Raw genomic sequence first — 17,905 nt, forward strand, 5'->3', positions numbered from 1 at the left:
GCTAATTTTCCATCTGCTTCAAAGCTCATTTACCTTCGCAACAGAAGTTTCAGATTCAATAACATTTCTTCATATAAGAAATAGTACAGTTTTTCATAGATTGTTTGTTTTTCCACACCAAGTAATTCAGACAGTGGAAGGTTACGACGTATTTCCGATTTAAATTATCTAGATATTATAATCTGCAAATCATTTTGTAACCTCTTGCATTTCTCGAAAACGATGTTGTAATTTTGTAAACGATAAGAAGGTACAACCTTCAACGATATTATTCCTAATTCACATTCAATCCATTTAATGGATAGCATGATAAGCAACGTGAATTTCTGTTTTAAACCATCGAAATCCATCGTTTATTAAAAAAAGACGATGTGACTCTAAGTTGTTTCAATCTAAACTAATCCCGTGTACTTTCACAGCTCTTAAGTTTCTTTTTTTCTGCTCATAACCATCTTTTTGAACTTGATTTCATCGAGGACGTTATTATTCTTTTTGCGGTTAATTTACTATCATGTATTTAAGATCCTGAAATTTTCATTAACCGCCTAAGTGCTTCATGGTAAATAAGTATTCATATAGAGGCAAAACTGAAATTGATTCACACCTCACATATTGCCTAATACCTTCTTATATGTAATGCAGTATTTTTTTTTACAATGAAATCTTCCATTTGGTAATACAGTACTTAACCTATCCTTTATTTGTGACGTTAGAGTAGCTAACAACTGCTCAAATACTAGGTAACTTGATATTAACATAATATTTTTAACATGATCTAAAAATGACTTCTGAACACGCGAGTATAGTCAAATATTCAAACTGGTGTGATTATTGGTGTTCTTGAGTGTTTCGTGGGTTCACAGTCCTCCATCACTGACTATATGTTTAGGATAAGCACAATTTGTAATAAACCAAATAAAATTTCTTTGGTTTAGCTTTCAGGATCGTTCTGAAATCGTTCACACACTTTATGTAGATAATTATAGGCATTACTAAAAATATTTTAATATGTCTTGACGTCATCACAGTAGATTAATACAATGTATCATGGTAATCCAATCATATCACACAATTACAATATTTCAAAAGCTACTGTTCCACTGCACGTTAAAACTGTAGAACGGAATTTGTGAAGCACAATCACTAACAAAATTAATAATAAATTAACTGCACTATTCTGTTCATTTAACTTAGGCTGAAGTCGATCAATGGGCTTTCTTCTCTGCACAATTGCCATTCTTTAAGCACTTTTGCGACGTCTTTAAATTGTTCTCTGCTTAAAAGCTCATTACGTTCGTTTAATGCATGACTATTGATTCTAGAAAATATCCCTCCTTCCGGTTGGGATAGAGGTATGTTTACGGATTTACAAGGCTAAAATCCAGGATTCTATTCCCCGCGGTCGGCCCAGCAAATAGTTAAATGTGTTGTTGTTGTTTTTTCTCTAAAAACAAACAAACAAGTTGGAAAATGTGATTTTAGACGTTCACTTTCTAGTACACGAGGTTAAAGCCACCTTCTAGTATATTCAATAAAATATAAAGATCTAGGACATTTATACTCATATACAACATACGAAATCGTGTGCATGTAAACAAAACGTACTTTAGAATACACCGTAATTAAACTTGTAAATAAGCTCATTAGTATAAATTATGTGCTTAATTTCTAATTAAAATTACTTGTTTGCCTCATTTTGTCTAGTAAGCGATATATTCCATTTCGTATGGTTTAAATAATCACATATGATATAACTATTAACTATAAGAGAAGCATTTATAGTTAAGAACATTTTGATATTGTCAGTACATGTGAGAAATCACATGCACTAGTAATTTTTTATGGTAGATGAATTAAGATTTTAATAAGCTTTTCTTAAAGAAAGCTGGTTTGAAACTATCAGTATTAAAATAGAAACCTAAAAGGTCTTCGCACAAAATATCTCAAATTAAAATATTACCATTTTCCATGAACAAAATTATCTGCAAATAAAAGTTGATTACCTAGTTAATGCTCAACTGTAAACTTAATATTACCATGGTTACTGTTAATGTAGCTCAAAACGTATCCGCATGTTCAGCATCATTCAAAATAATGAACGTATGATCCGTATTGATTTAAACAAACAAGGAAATTCATCAAGCTAGTGCTTTTCATGGCAAAAGAGGGACAAGTTAACGAGTGACGGAAATAATATTGATCCCATAGACGCATTATCTACTTGATCATAAATCTTTGTCGAATTGAAAATGAGAATCCTTTGTGTCAAAATGCACGTGTTTCTGATACCACTACTCAGAAATCTCATTCACTACTTTCATTTTGATATAAAAAGTTTAGTGCTTAAACCTGTACTCATATCTAACGGAATATTGCTATAGAAACACTGTAATAAACTAACTTAGAAAATCTTCTTATCATAATTGAGTTAACGGTTCCGAAAACGTAACTAAAAAAGCAAATCGTATTAAAATAATTGTGAGCCATGCAGAAAAGTTAAGAGTTGGGGTCCTATACGTCTTATTTAATATTTGTTACCATTTTGTTAACTTCACTAGTAGATATGTTCATCACAGTAGCATTTTTGGTCAGAGGGTTCTCTTTCGCAACCATAATCTTTACTTTATGGAAGAGGGCGCTGGTCAGAAATTGTGTTGCAGTGTGGTTTTGACGGCTTTTACAGTCCATAACTTTCTGCAGTAAAAGTCCATTTTCATCAGAACATTGAAAACTCCTTCTTCTGAATATTACTTCTTTTAGTTCCATATCTTTAACAGTCTCTGTAAGAATATTTATTTTCGAAAACAACTGAGATAGTTCTCCAGTTATAACTTCACCTGTGGCGAGACTACATACCAAATGGTCGAAAACTCGCCGTAAACCAAATAGATTCGTTCTAATTTTCAACCCATGCCATGAAATTCCATTTTTGTGGCGGCAAGCAAACGCATAAACATATATAAATTGTTTTTTTAAAAGTCCAGTTATAATTCGTTGATAATGGAACTTATATATTTTAATAACTATAAGAAATAGATAACTTGGTGCTCCTGTTTTAATTATTTTTATTATACTGGCCTGGCATGGTCAGATGGTTAGGGTGCTCAACTTGCAATCTGAGGGTTGCAAGTTCAAATCCCCGTCCCAGCAAATATGCTCACCCTTTCGGCGTTATAAAGCCAGATTCAATTCCACTATTTGTTGGTAAAGGAGTTACCCAAGAGCTGGCGGTGGGTGGTGATGACTAGTTGCCTTCACTCTAGTCTTTCACTGTTAAAGTAGTGATGGCTAGCGCAGATAGCTCTCGTGTGGTTTTGCACGAATTTCCAAACAAACCAAACCAATTTATTATACTCTGATTTCGATGTAACTCACGCTTAGTCTAAAAATAACAACATATTGTTATCGTAGTGTTTCTAGGAAGAAAGAATTCGAAATATAATCAGAAAACTTGGATAATAGCGTACAAATTTATTATCACGTCTTGAGAACACAGATATGTAACAGCTACGAAAGTCTCTTGTTACCTTCAACTTCTATATGTAATTAACTTCTTTGAAAACAATCAAAAACTGATTGGATATTTAAAATAACAAATAAAAATATCAAAATATTAAACACGTTAACAGAGTATCACGCCTAATAAAACTATTCTCTCATAAAAGTAGTCTTTTTGCAAAGAAATAGATCTGTATGAAACTGTATGTTAGAACTCAACTGTTGCAAAGATGCTAGCCTCTTAGACTTAATTATATACCTACCGATTCTTTGTCTGAGGTAAAATCATGGGTTCGATTCCCTCGGTGGACTCAGCAGAGAGCCCGATGTGGCTTTGCTATAGCAAACAAACAAGCAAAGAAAAGTAAAACTGAAGTACTTTATTTAACTTATCAACTTTGTTCAATTTCTCACACCTTCTATAAAACTAAATTAATTTTGTTACCTCTGACATTTCCACTAATGACGAAGAGGAAGAGCTGAGGTTCATAAAAAATAACACCTTTTTGGTTCTATTATTCTGAACCATATTTTACCACGAGAAATAATAGATGTTGTATCATCTATGATACCAACTACAATGACTAGTTTTTTTTATGATCCTCCTCTACAAACTTTCAAGTTTGTAAAATATTCCACTTTTATGTACATACAAATTAAACTTAATGTGGTGATTAGTCATATCGTAGTTAGCTTGTAAAAAAAATATTAACAGCAAAGATGTTTACAACTTTCAGAAAAGTATGAAAGTTGATTTTTATATAGTAGAAGCATCTTTATTGACCTCTATTTTTACTAACAGTTCAAAGACATTTGTTAACAGTAGCAACCGAAATGGAATACAACTGTTTGTTTGTTTTTGAATTTCGCGCAAAGCTACACAAGGGCTATCTGCGCTGGCCATCCCTAATTTAGCAGTGTAAGGCTAGAGGGAAAGCAGTTATTCATCACCACCCACCGCCAACTCTTCGACTACTCTTTTACCAACGTATAATGGGATTGACAGTCACTTATAACACCCCACAGCTGAAAGGGCAAGCATGTTTGGTGCGACGGGGATTCGAACCCGCGACCCTCAGATTACGAGTCGAGCGACTTAACCCACCTGGTCATGCCGGGGCTGAATACGACTATCACTAGCGAAAAATGTGACCGCCTCTACTTGTAAAAGACATAAAGGAATAGACGACTGGACATCCTTAAGTTTCACTATTTTTCAAAAACGTTTGAAGAAAACCATAAAAGGCACTTGATTTGTTTGCGTTGTTCTCATAGCAAAAGGTGTTGACAATGGTATAACGATATAAGGGAACGCTCGTTTTTGTGCAGTCGGGTACATCATCTTCTTTATAAGGTTAACTAACATTCAACATGCACTGAATAATGTTCCAGAGAATGTATACCCTCCAAAGCTGTGTTTAAACACTAACGAAAATCATCACAACAAATTAACAAACAATATATATCTTGGTTCCCAGAGAAAGAGAATGATATTTAAAACAAATTTCGTCGATACTAAATCTTTAACTGTTTTCAAAATACAACAAAATTATATTTGCCTTTTAAAACATATACTGATATTTACTAAAACATGAAAAAAAATTATATATTAAAATTCTTTAATAAAATGAAATTCAACAAAACAAGTACGTGTCCCCATACCCGTTGCGGTAATAACAACCTAAAACACCGATATATAATCAAAGTGTTTGAGAAAATTAAATTTAACAAAGTGAGTGTGCCGACACTCACCGTTGTAATAAAACTAGAAGAGCAATATATAGTTAAATCAACCCCATGAAATTAAATTCTACAAAGAGGGTACAACATCAGATTTACGTTTTGCAATAAAACTAGAATATTATAGTAGAATTGCTTGAAATCCGACTTAATGGATGCGTTTGTCGATATTTTTAGCCCGTAAAACATTTTTCACTTAGAAGTTTTCCCCGACTGGTAGAGACATCTATAATCCAGTTTCAAGGAGTATATATAGTTGATATTTGGAATCAAGTTTGCCTGACGATAAACGCTGTACGATTTCGAAAATTTGCATGTGCGAATGATAGAGGTCGTCGTTTTAGTGCATACTTGTTTTGATTTGTGGTGTATAATAAATTTAGGTTTTTCAATGTGAATATGCTAACTCAAGTTAAATTACGTAATGACATACAAAGAACTGTTTGTGAACTTAATGTAATATTGTTTTAAAACAAGACAAAATTTATACAGAGTCTAAGATCGAGAAGGATTTACTTCAAATGATTGAAAGTCAATGTATCACTCAGGTGATGGTTTTATAAGTTTCAGTATTACTTTATGAATGAAAGCTGTTTTGGTGATTGTAATATTTTTGTTCAGTTTAGAGTACTTTAGTTTTTAAGTTAGTATGCTTTCGGATGGTGATTTATAACACAAACTAATTTTGTGGCATTCAATTCTAAACTGTAGTAACTTCTACCCGAGTCATTCTTATGTCTTGTTTTATCATCCTTGCAGCCCCCTAGTGGCTCAGCGGTATGTTTGTGGACGTACAACGCTAAAAACCGGATTTCGATACCCGTGATGGGCAGAGCAGATAGATTGTGTAGCTTTGTGCTAAATTCAAAACAACAACAACATCATCCTTGCAACTGGCTATTTGCATTAATAGCAGATCATTCGTACCACTTGGCGAATAATTGTTTGTTTTACAACAAAGATATAGTGGGCTATCTGCCGTATCTACCTCAGGGAATCAAACCCCGGATTTTAGCGTTGTAAATACTTAAGTTTCTACTTAAAATTCAAATACCTGAATTAATAGTAATAAATTTTACATTAATATTGAACCTGATTTAAATAATCTTCAATGTTGAGGTATGTTTTGGTAGACAATCATCTAAACAGTGAAATTTATATTTCTTATATTTCCTAAAGGTAAATGAAATAATAACAAATAAGTATAATAAGATGATTCCTGAATTTTTTTGGAAAACTGAAAGATTGTATCATGAACACTAACAGAAACGCTGCCATAAGAGCGGCCGTTTGTACTAGTAATTACTAGTTGTAGTTTTGTTCTAGCAATAACTAGTTGTGGTATTGTACTAGTAATTACCAGTTGTGGTATTCATATCTCAATGAAAAAAAAACAGAAGAGATGAATATATTTTTTCTAAAAAAATATTTTTCCGAGAAGTACTTTACGTGAAAAGTGTTCGAACTGTGTTAAGATATTAAAAGTGACGCTCATTATTAAAAAAGTAACAGTATTTTTAGTACTATGCTTACTACTTTCAATAAAGTAATAAACTAACCCTCAAGTACAGTGCTAGCGAAAGTTGTGTTATTCTTGTGAAGCGAGTGCTTTTATTTGAAATAGTGTTCTGTGACAAAAAAATGGTAGTTGTACAACTGTCTGAATCGTGAATACCACAGAAAGATACCTTTTATGGATATTTGTTTGTGGTGCCACTCAAAAGATAGTGTCAAATTTTATTTATTATTTCTGTCACATACGCACGCACACACATATATATATATACATTTTATTGACAATTAATACATTTTGATAAAGTTAACAAAATCACAATAAAGGACTACGTTGAAAACAATAAATCCAAACTTCTGACTAATTATATTAGTTTGTTATAACTTAAAAAATAAGTCGAAACAAAAATGAATTTAAAAAACGCGCTAATTTAAAAGATCCCAGGGTACAAGCTATAATGTGGGATTATAAAATGAACCATAGGTTTTGGAGGTGACTGAAGAAATACGACCCGCATTGCGGTGAGGATACACCGTCTATCAATCTTAACCTCTATTCGCAAGTCTCACATAAGAAAGAAAAGAGTCGCTATAGATGCAAAAAGAGAAATTAGGAGAGCTAGATGTGGGTGCTTAAGCATATATGCAGACTACGTCCACTAAAGTTAGATTACAAAATATTATTAGATCTGAAGTCCTTAGAAAAATACAAAAAATTCTTTTATTTAAAATATCTATTTCAAATCTTCCACTTTCGACATGATACACCTAAATTGAAATTCATTAATGAAATGTAATATCAAGAAGAAATGAACACAGTCAGTATTACTTAGAAACATTGTAATGATAGTTTAGAACTTCGAAATAAAGAGTAAAAGGAACTGATATTGTGTAATTAGATAACTGGATAACAAAAGTTAGAAATAAAAAAGAAAACTCATTGGAGAAAAAGGTTACTTAACCCTAAACATTCTGATATTGATTATTTTAAAAGTACCCTGATGAAGGTGCCTTGGATTTTTCGACAATTACACTAGTTATCTTCTTCTCTCTAGTGTTGTACTGCTACATTAGGGGCCCCTAGCTCAAATAGCTCTCGTGTAACTTTGCATGAAATTCAAAAAACAAACACAATAAAGTAATTTATCAAAATTCAGTTTCGTCCTTCCTTTATGCTGTATGTGTTACATCACAAACGTTTCACAGCACCACAAAAATGTTAGTTATTGGTTAGTTATTCGGACATAGAAGCAAAATACAAACAAAGGAACTCCAAATGTTTATCTGACAACTGCAAGAAAAGCTAATATTTGTTGTCACATAAAACTAACACATTATTGTTTTGTGGTGCCCATTATCTTTATCAAATATACTTTGATGATTGTGGATGTATATTTTGTCTAAAAAACTGATTAAACACACTGTACCAAAAAAAGGATCACCTGATTCAACAAATTAATACCTCATAAAAGGTATTCTCGATTTACACTAGCAAACGGGAGGGCTGAAGCGATATGCTATTTATTTGTTTGTTCGTGGAAATGTTGAACGAATATATATCCAGAAATGATTCTATCATTTCCATCTATTAATTTTAAATAGTATTGTTAACATAATGACATTTTAACGTCTGTAACGGAAAAAATTAACATGTCAGTAAACAAACAAAACACCATAAGATGAGTCTGGCTTATTGTTTTTTCGAAATTGGTTTATTGTATAATTCCAAGTTTTAAAATAAAATAAAGGATTATTTTAAATGGTTTTCAGTCGCGTAAGTTCTAGAATACATTCCGCAGCATGTATCAACAAATTCCGAGCTACTTGAATGAGCAGCAGAAAAATCTGTTTCACGAGTCTCGACTTATGACACAAGTATTTTTTGAAAACTTCATACTAGAAACTTTAATAACAAGTTTCAAAAGTCACGTTTTTATGAGGACTGGTTTTTCTTTCTCGTTTGTTGAATCTGGGCAATGCTACTCGATTGCTACCTACGCTAGCCGTCTCTGATTTTGAAGTGGTACACTACTGGGAAGGTAGCTAGTGATCCCGCCCACCCCAACCGTATACCAAAGAATTAAGGGATTGATCGTAATATTATAATGTGCCCTCACAGCTGAAAGGGCGAGCATGTTCGACGGCAGGTTTCGATCTCGCAACCTACATATTGCGAGTCGGATGCCCTGAAAGAGCTTGATGGTTAGGGCATCCGACTCGCAATACGTAGGTCGCGAGAAACTGTTAACCTTCAGATGGCATACAGCTTACATACAGAGCACACTAACAACGTCTTTGCTATGCAGAATTATGAAAGTATCTACTACTAGTAAACTACACATTCATTGCAAATAAAGCTTAAGATTTCTTCAGTTCTCAATAACTGTAAACGCCAGTTTTGATATGATAATTCGATGTGCATAATCCTACTACATATTTCACATTATAAAAACTCAAATATAGATAAGTTAGAAGTCGATACATTCATTTTTTTTTCAGTTTAAAGACGTAAATATAGACTTAGATAAACGGCAGATGGAAATGACCCGTTGACAGTCAAAATGACAAGTTACATTGGAAAGTTCCTAAGATAAGTTGAAGTTAGTGAGGCTTTGGTTAGAGAAAAAAAAAAAATCAGTTGTTGAGTGATAAATGTAGTAAGCACATACAGCATGACTAAGATATCTTCAAATAGATTGAACATATACAAAATACAACACTTATTTTCTTAGTGTAAAAGTCTTATATTATCTAAATTTGAAAATATTTGAATTACGTATTTTGTTTGCTTGTAACTAAGTTTAAAGTTTCAAATTTGTGTTGCTTTGTATCAATCAACCGATACCGAAGCCACATTTTTATCGTTACAAGACTTCGGTTTTTCCCTAAGCCACTGGGAAGCTACAAGCGTGTAACAAGACTTATTATAAGTTTACAATTTGGTTAAAGTAAATATTAGTTTGTGACTGATGATCCTTTTGAGTTTACTCATAAAAATGTGTACTTTGTTCAAATGATCTTGAAATAATCCAAATTAAAGGAGATTCAGATGAAGCTAAGACAGGATAAGTTGCCAAGTATGATTTGATAAAAACAACAGTGAATCGAGGTGGTGAATATGGCTAATCCATTTAATAATAATCGATTCTTTGAGAGAATATCGAATAATTTATAAACCACACAGCGAAGAAGAAGAACTTGGAATAAGAAACATGCATATTTAACACATTAGTATTTTAAAAAATATAGTTTTGTTTTGTGGATCAATGTTGGCTTCTAACGTAGACAACTTCAGCATCCATACGAACATGAAATCTGAGGGTTCCGGGTTCGAATCCCTGTCACACCAAACATACTCGCCCTTTCAGCCGTGGGGGCGTTATAATGTAACGGTCAATCCTACTATTCGTTGGTAATAGAGTAGCTCAAGAGTTGGCAGTGGTTGGTGATACCTAGCTGTCTTCCCTCTAGTCTAACACTACTAAATTAGGGACGGCTAGCACAGATAGCCCTCGCGTAGCTTTGCGCGAAATTCAAAAACGAACAAACAAACAACCATGAATAATGTACTTAACATTTGTGCTATAGTTAATGACACGTCTACTTAAAAAAAAAAAAAAAACTATCCGGTCTATAAAGTAACAGCAAACCTTAGCACCGACAGTTAACTATAGCGTATCACACTAGCGTTTGTAAAACTATATAATACCAATTCTAAAGACTAAGATTTAAATTCTGAAAACTTAAGAGTGTCTTTCAGAATATACTTCCGCAACATAAGTTTGGAATTATGTTATATGGAGAACAAATGTATTGAAGCTGTCCAGTTTTATTTATCAGACACCTAGATTTATTAGACATACTTATCAAAGGTGAGCGACTTTACCATCAGTATTCAGTGGCAGTCTAAACACTAATTTAATGAAACATTATCTGCTTTTATTCAAAGTACGTCCATTTAACAATGTCATCCTACATGCCACAGCATTAAGAAAAAACTGCATGTGATATGAAATAATAACAAGAACGCAAAGTCAATGGTTCAGAAATTATAAAAAAAGACTAATATTTCACCATAACTATATATATGACTGTACAATAATATATAATCTATGCCACCTTAACTTGAAAGTTGTTATATTTTATGTATCAAATAAAGCAAATTATATTGATACTGAGGCTCGGAAATTTGGGTGTGGTGATAATATAAACACCAGAAAGGTCTGTTATAAATATATCATTCAGAAAATGTGATCTGTATACGTGTCAGGTATAACAAAATAAAGGTTTTTAGTTTATGTATTCATTACATGAGATGTGTGAAAATCTATATGACGACCAAGTCCGTTTTACCTCTACTGAAACTCACACCTATACTCAACTCGTCCTGATGATGGTAAATGAGTAAACAAAGCTAATTGCTTATAGTTTATAACAAAGATTTCATCTTTCATTGCACCAAAAACTATCCATTTGTGTTTTTTACTCTTAATATAGAAATACAATTAATTGAGCATTTCCTCTTCATAACTTTATATTTTATTGGATAAAATTTCGAGCTCATTTAATCTTAATAAAGAGAGTTTTAAATTTGCTACGTCTATTCATAAAGGTTCACTGAATAAAAAACAAACTTATTTATTGCCATCTAACACGAGAATCGTTTATTTAAGACACTAATATTCGCCCGGTTTCAGTCAGGAACTTACATATGCTTATATAAGAGTGTATGAACAAAGAGAGTCCTTGAAACTTTGTTGAATCAAAGTCGCAGCATAACGTATAATAATGAATCACGTGATATAAACTACTACGTGTTACAACACGTAGATACATAGTGCTTTGCACACTATGCACGCATTTTTGTTAGGGAGCCAACCTTTTTATTATGTATCAAGTGAAAGAGTACACATACACATACACAATACACATAATATTAACTTTTATTACGCAAATTTGTAAAATAATTACTCTAAAAGACACGAAGATTTATTTAAAGCGCTGTTTTTAACGTATATGTCTTATTTGAAAAGGCCGCTTTTATTTTGTTTGTTTGTTTTTGAATTACGCACAAAGCTACTCGAGGGCTATCTGTGCTAGCCGTCCTTAATTTAGCAGTGTAAGATTAGAAGGAAGATAACTAGTCATTACCACCCACCGCCAACTCTTGGGCTACTCTTTTAGCAATGAATAGTGGGATTGACCGTAACATTATAACGCCGCCACGACTGAAAGGGCAACCATGTTTGGCGCAACGGGGATTCGAACCCGCAACCCTCAGATTACGAGTCGAACGCCTTAACCCACCTGGCCATGCCGGGCCTTTTATACGAATAAAATTAATGGTCAGTTGGGGTTGTTTTTAGTCTAGGCATATATTTGCGTATTGCTGTGCATTATATATAGAGAATTTACTTAAAAAAGAAACTGTAAATGCTCACTACATTTTCAAACAAGTCTCCATGACAATCTGCGACTACAGCTTAACATTTTACATATCAAATCAATGCGATCAAATAGTCAATAGCTACAGTAAGTCATCATGAACGGTGGCAGCTAGCTACTAGCTGTGATTTTTATCATTACAGTGTATAAAGCTAACTAACATATCAAGTAATACTTTATACATAGTTGAGCAAAAAAAAAGGCTAGCGAGCAAAACAAATGGTAAAAGTAATTCTAGGTAGCATCATGGAGCCAAAACATGCATTTCTAGTTTGAGTAAATAATGACAACACTATTTCTAGCCTTGTTTCCTTCCTTTGTTATGATCCCAATTTGCAGGTTTTTAAATTCCCAATTTTTTATTTATCGTGTATAATGTACGATTTTCTGTTATAACACTATAACGCTCTAGTATCTGAAACAAATATTTTTGCCTCCACTAGCTAAGATCCAAATACAAATTTTAATAAAAAATCACTTGTATGTTTTTGCTTTATTATTTATTAATTGTCTTCTTCAGCTATACCTGTACTACACTATCAAAATATCTGAAACAAATAAATTTTATTACTTATGATTAATGTAAAAAATAATGGAGAAAACTAAGTTTTCTCAATAGTTCTGATCCATCTAAAATTAGTATTTATTGTAACAAGTTGGTTTGTTGTCAAGCGCAAGCTACCCAATGGATTGCCTGTGCTGTGTCCACAGCAAGTATCGAAACCCGATTTTTAGCATTATAAGCTGACCTAAAAAGGTCGGACTGTTGTTCTGTACTTTATTTCAATTAAAAGTTTTAATACCCATACGAGTGGTATTTAAAATATATTTTTGTTACTTCAAGTGGGATTTTCGTTATCATGAATAGGTGAGTTTGTTTTTTACAGGTAAACTTTTTTGTTTATGCGTACTTTAGGGTAAAAAAAACAAATCGATTTTTCTTAAATAGTGTAATACTTAACAAGTAGATCATTTGTTATACTTGCAAGCGTTATCATAGTTCACAAGTTCGTGAACAATTCAGTCAGTGAGACGTAGATTGTGTTTCCTCTCTGACGTATTTTGTAATTTAAATGTACGTTCTTCGAAGAAATGTGTTTAGTTCTCATATTATCCGTACTATTATGCAGTTGTAAAATGCACCATTAGGTGCCTGAGTTTATCAACCACGATGGCTAGAAAAACATTGCTGAGAAAACTGTTTTATTCAAAAGCAGTTGTTTTACTGTGCATTGAAAACCGCCCGATGAAATTAGACGTATTTTCAATCGATGTTGTTTAGAATTTAGGCTACAATTTGTTCTGATGTAGCATATGTGTACTGTTTTCTTGTTTTTTCTGCTTTAGTTGAGAATATTACTTGCCTACATTAATCGCTTCCTATATTTATTACATAATAGTGTAATAATGAGTGCAAGTTGAAACGATTTCCAGCATTGTCCTATAAAGCTTTCCTTCCATTAATGAAACATCTTTGTGGACGTGTTATAAAGCTTTCCTTCCATTAATGAAACATCTTTGTGGACGTGTTATAAAGCTTTCCTTCCATTAATGAAACATCTCTGTGGACGTGTTATAAAGCTTTCCTTCCATTAATGAAACATCTTTGTGGACGTGTTATAAAGCTTTCCTTCCATTAATGAAACATCTTTGTGAACGTGTTATAAAGCTTTCCTTCCATTAATGAAACATCTTTGTGGACGTGTTATAAAGCTTTCCTTCCATTAATGAAACATCTTTGTGGACGTGTTATAAAGCTTTCCTTCCATTAATGAAACATCTCTGTGGACGTGTTATAAAGCTTTCCTTCCATTAATGAAACATCTTAATGTGGACGTGTTATAAAGCTTTCCTTCCATTAATGAAACATCTCTGTGGACGTGTTATAAAGCTTTCCTTCCATTAATGAAACATCTTTGTGGACGTGTTATAAAGCTTTCCTTCCATTAATGAAACATCTTTGTGGACGTGTTATAAAGCTTTCCTTCCATTAATGAAACATCTTTGTGGACGTGTTATAAAGCTTTCCTTCCATTAATGAAACATCTTTGTGGACGTGTTATAAAGCTTTCCTTCCATTAATGAAACATCTCTGTGGACGTGTTATAAAGCTTTCCTTCCATTAATGAAACATCTCTGTGGACGTGTTATAAAGCTTTCCTTCCATTAATGAAACATCTTTGTGGACGTGTTATAAAGCTTTCCTTCCATTAATGAAACATCTTTGTGGACGTGTTATAAAGCTTTCCTTCCATTAATGAAACATCTTTGTGGACGTGTTATAAAGCTTTCCTTCCATTAATGAAACATCTTTGTGGACGTGTTATAAAGCTTTCCTTCCATTAATGAAACATCTCTGTGGACGTGTTATAAAGCTTTCCTTCCATTAATGAAACATCTCTGTGGACGTGTTATAAAGCTTTCCTTCCATTAATGAAAAACATCTTCCATTAATGTGGACGTGTTATAAAGCTTTCCTTCCATTAATGAAACATCTTTGTGGACGTGTTATAAAGCTTTCCTTCCATTAATGAAACATCTTTGTGGACGTGTTATAAAGCTTTCCTTCCATTAATGAAACATCTTTGTGGACGTGTTATAAAGCTTTCCTTCCATTAATGAAACATCTTTGTGGACGTGTTATAAAGCTTTCCTTCCATTAATGAAACAGCTTTCCTTCCATTCATCTCTGTGGACGTGTTATAAAGCTTTCCTTCCATTAATGAAACATCTCTGTGGACGTGTTATAAAGCTTTCCTTCCATTAATGAAACATCTCTGTGGACGTGTTATAAAGCTTTCCTTCCATTAATGAAACATCTCTGTGGACGTGTTATAAAGCTTTCCTTCCATTAATGAAACATCTCTGTGGACGTGTTATAAAGCTTTCCTTCCATTAATGAAACATCTCTGTGGACGTGTTATAAAGCTTTCCTTCCATTAATGAAACATCTCTGTGGACGTGTTATAAAGCTTTCCTTCCATTAATGAAACATCTCTGTGGACGTGTTATAAAGCTTTCCTTCCATTAATGAAACATCTCTGTGGACGTGTTATAAAGCTTTCCTTCCATTAATGAAACATCTCTGTGGACGTGTTATAAAGCTTTCCTTCCATTAATGAAACATCTTTGTGGACGTGTTATTCTCCCAAGTTAATATCGTCATAGAAACTGTATCGAAGTCATTAACACACTTCACATTATAACCGAAACATGCATAAAAATGTAGTTTAGTTCACTGAATTTCTCTTAATTCTATTTTTTGATGAAAGCGAAGTTTAAAATATATCAAAAGTTCATTTTGTTTATCTCGTAACGTCCAAATCAACCATTTTTTTTTCGAAATATAGATAGGAAACAGACTGAAATTTTGAAAGTTTAAAAATATTTTATTAATTCTGGTCATTATTACTGTTGTTATTTTTCTGATTAAACGGGGTTTAATAAGAACATTGTCATCCTAGTAAGATTCAAGTTCAAACTTTGTTCTTTACTGCTTAATTTTTTTATATTAACATTTACTGAATATTTAAGTTACATATTTCGGCAAACTTTTACGTAAACGTGACGAACAATTTACTTTTGTTAATTACTTTAAACGTATTTAGATTTACCATTCTTAAAACTAAATAAAAAAATTAGCATGTGTAATACAATCGTGCTCATGAATGTATTAGGCTGCAGATAAATATCATACATAAAATAAAACTTTTACAGGATATTATGAGTGACTGTTTTAGTTGGTGAAATTTGTTAATACCTTTATCTAAGTTCAGCGTGTATTGTTTCAGTGCATATAATTTTTTTTCTTGGGAATTTTTTGCTTTCTTCCCAAAATCTAATCGCATTCTAGCTTATGGTTGTGTGGTACTCGCCACGGTGTAGTACAGAGCCAAAGAAGCCCAATTTCAACATACCGATGATAAAATCAATAGTAGAAAGCTCGGTTCACATATATTTATTATTTTTATTTGGAGCTTACTAAATATTAGCATATAGCCTGTCAAAATTGACGGGACGAGTACCCCCCCACCCCATTGTATACCCTAATGTCACATACCTAACGTGAAATAAATAAATTTTGCGAAACTGAGCTTAACCAACAAAGCGGCAGAAAAGTGCAGCCGAGGTAGTTCAACGTCGATCAATTGCTTCGTGGCCCAATCAAAATTAAGATAATTCAAGTAGTGAGTTCGTAGTATATTCACAGAATAATTATTTGTAAAAAGAAGTACAACTTTTGATATGTATAGAAAAGCCAATGCGTTGGGTGGCATTACCTTCCAATTATGGCTTTTATCAAACGTTGCTTAGAAACAAAAGAATAACCTAATATTGTTGTTAATCTATGCACTGAAAGTATAACATGAAACGTATAAACAACAAAACTGGAAAAATGTTTGTTGATTTCTTCATTTAGTCTCCGTTGAATAAAAGGTTTGTTTTTTATTTAAAACATTGGTGATATAACAGAAAACAGCTTAATTCAGAAACAGGTTTTACTTTTTGTATTAACATTACGCTATTTTAGGTTTATTATACCAACACTAACTGCAATTCTAACGTTTTACAAAATCTTCCCTGACGACCTCCTTTCACCCCTGTTACTAAAAATCGCTCTTTGTATAAACTAGAGAAATCTAGTGAATCAAACAACTCAGTAAGCCGACCGAACTGATTGCTATTAGAAAGCAATAAACATTTAAAGTTTCTAATTACAAATAATATGTGTTGCTCTAACAAACTGATTTTTGAAAAATTAAATTCGAAAGCATTTTTGGGTTATTTTACGGTTAAATCTAGAAAATATGTATGCATTCACTGATGAGAACTCGAAAACAAATACCAATAATTATTTTTAAAACTTGCTTACAGACATTAGTCACTAATGTAATGGATTTACTGTTATACATCTAGTTTAATATCTACGTTTGTTTCAGTTTAATGCACATAACGTAGGTTGTTAAATATGACTTGCGCAAGACCCGCCTGAATCTATAGAAGATTCTCGAGCGTAAGAACCGACATTGTACAAGGTGTACATGTAATACTTGCAAATAACAGTATTCTTGCAAAGTGAACTTTTGTGAACGTCTCCTAAAAATTATAAATTCTCTGAAGTTGAACGGTTTGTAATGTTGAAAATCTATAAACGTTACTGGTCAAATTCTGTAGCTTCCCAATTAACAAGTGTTAATCACAGTTTCCGAGAATTTACTTCGGACGTTAGCATTTCTACGAGAACATTAGTTATCTTCGCTTTTAAAAATAGTCAGCTTGCAAGTGTTGTAAGGTTAGTCAAGCATAGACAGCTAGGTAGCTTAAGCAAGGTGTAATAATATCAACAGGCCTGTCATGGCCAGGTGGGTTAAGGCGTTCGACTCGTAACCTGAGGGTCGCGGGTTCGAATCCCCGTCGCACCGAACATGCTCACCCTTTTAGCCGTAGTGGCATTATAATGTGACGGTCAATCCCACTATTCGTTGGTAAAACAGTAGCCCAAGAGTTGGCGGTGGGTGATGATGACTGGCTGCTTTCCCTCTAGTCTTACACAGCTGAATTAGGGACGGCAAGCGCTAATAGCCCTCGTGTAGCTTTGCACGAAATCCAAAACAAACAAAAACAATATCAACTAAATTAATTCACTCGCGGACCTGGAGCGTCGATAAAATATTCAGCTCCAGACAAGATACAAGACTCATTACAGTTT

At 33.1% G+C, this 17,905-nt stretch overlaps 1 protein-coding gene across 7 annotated transcripts in view; it reads right to left on the bottom strand.

The window, feature by feature from the left end:
- Positions 1–17,905, bottom strand: part of LOC143249507 (small conductance calcium-activated potassium channel protein 2-like) — a 234,467-nt gene that overhangs the window by 136,666 nt on the left and 79,896 nt on the right. For 5 of the 7 annotated variants that reach the window (XM_076499477.1, XM_076499474.1, XM_076499471.1 and 2 more), the window contains one exon: positions 3,762–3,835. The exons of the other annotated variants lie outside the window; for them this stretch is intronic. The gene's annotated coding sequence lies outside the window, so the exon portion shown is untranslated. The remainder of the gene's footprint in view (positions 1–3,761; positions 3,836–17,905) is intronic. 7 annotated transcript variants of the gene reach the window in all.

The sequence above is a fragment of the Tachypleus tridentatus genome, chromosome 4, assembly GCF_004210375.1.
Source record: "Tachypleus tridentatus isolate NWPU-2018 chromosome 4, ASM421037v1, whole genome shotgun sequence".
In the NCBI taxonomy this organism is placed as follows: domain Eukaryota; kingdom Metazoa; phylum Arthropoda; class Merostomata; order Xiphosura; family Limulidae; genus Tachypleus; species Tachypleus tridentatus.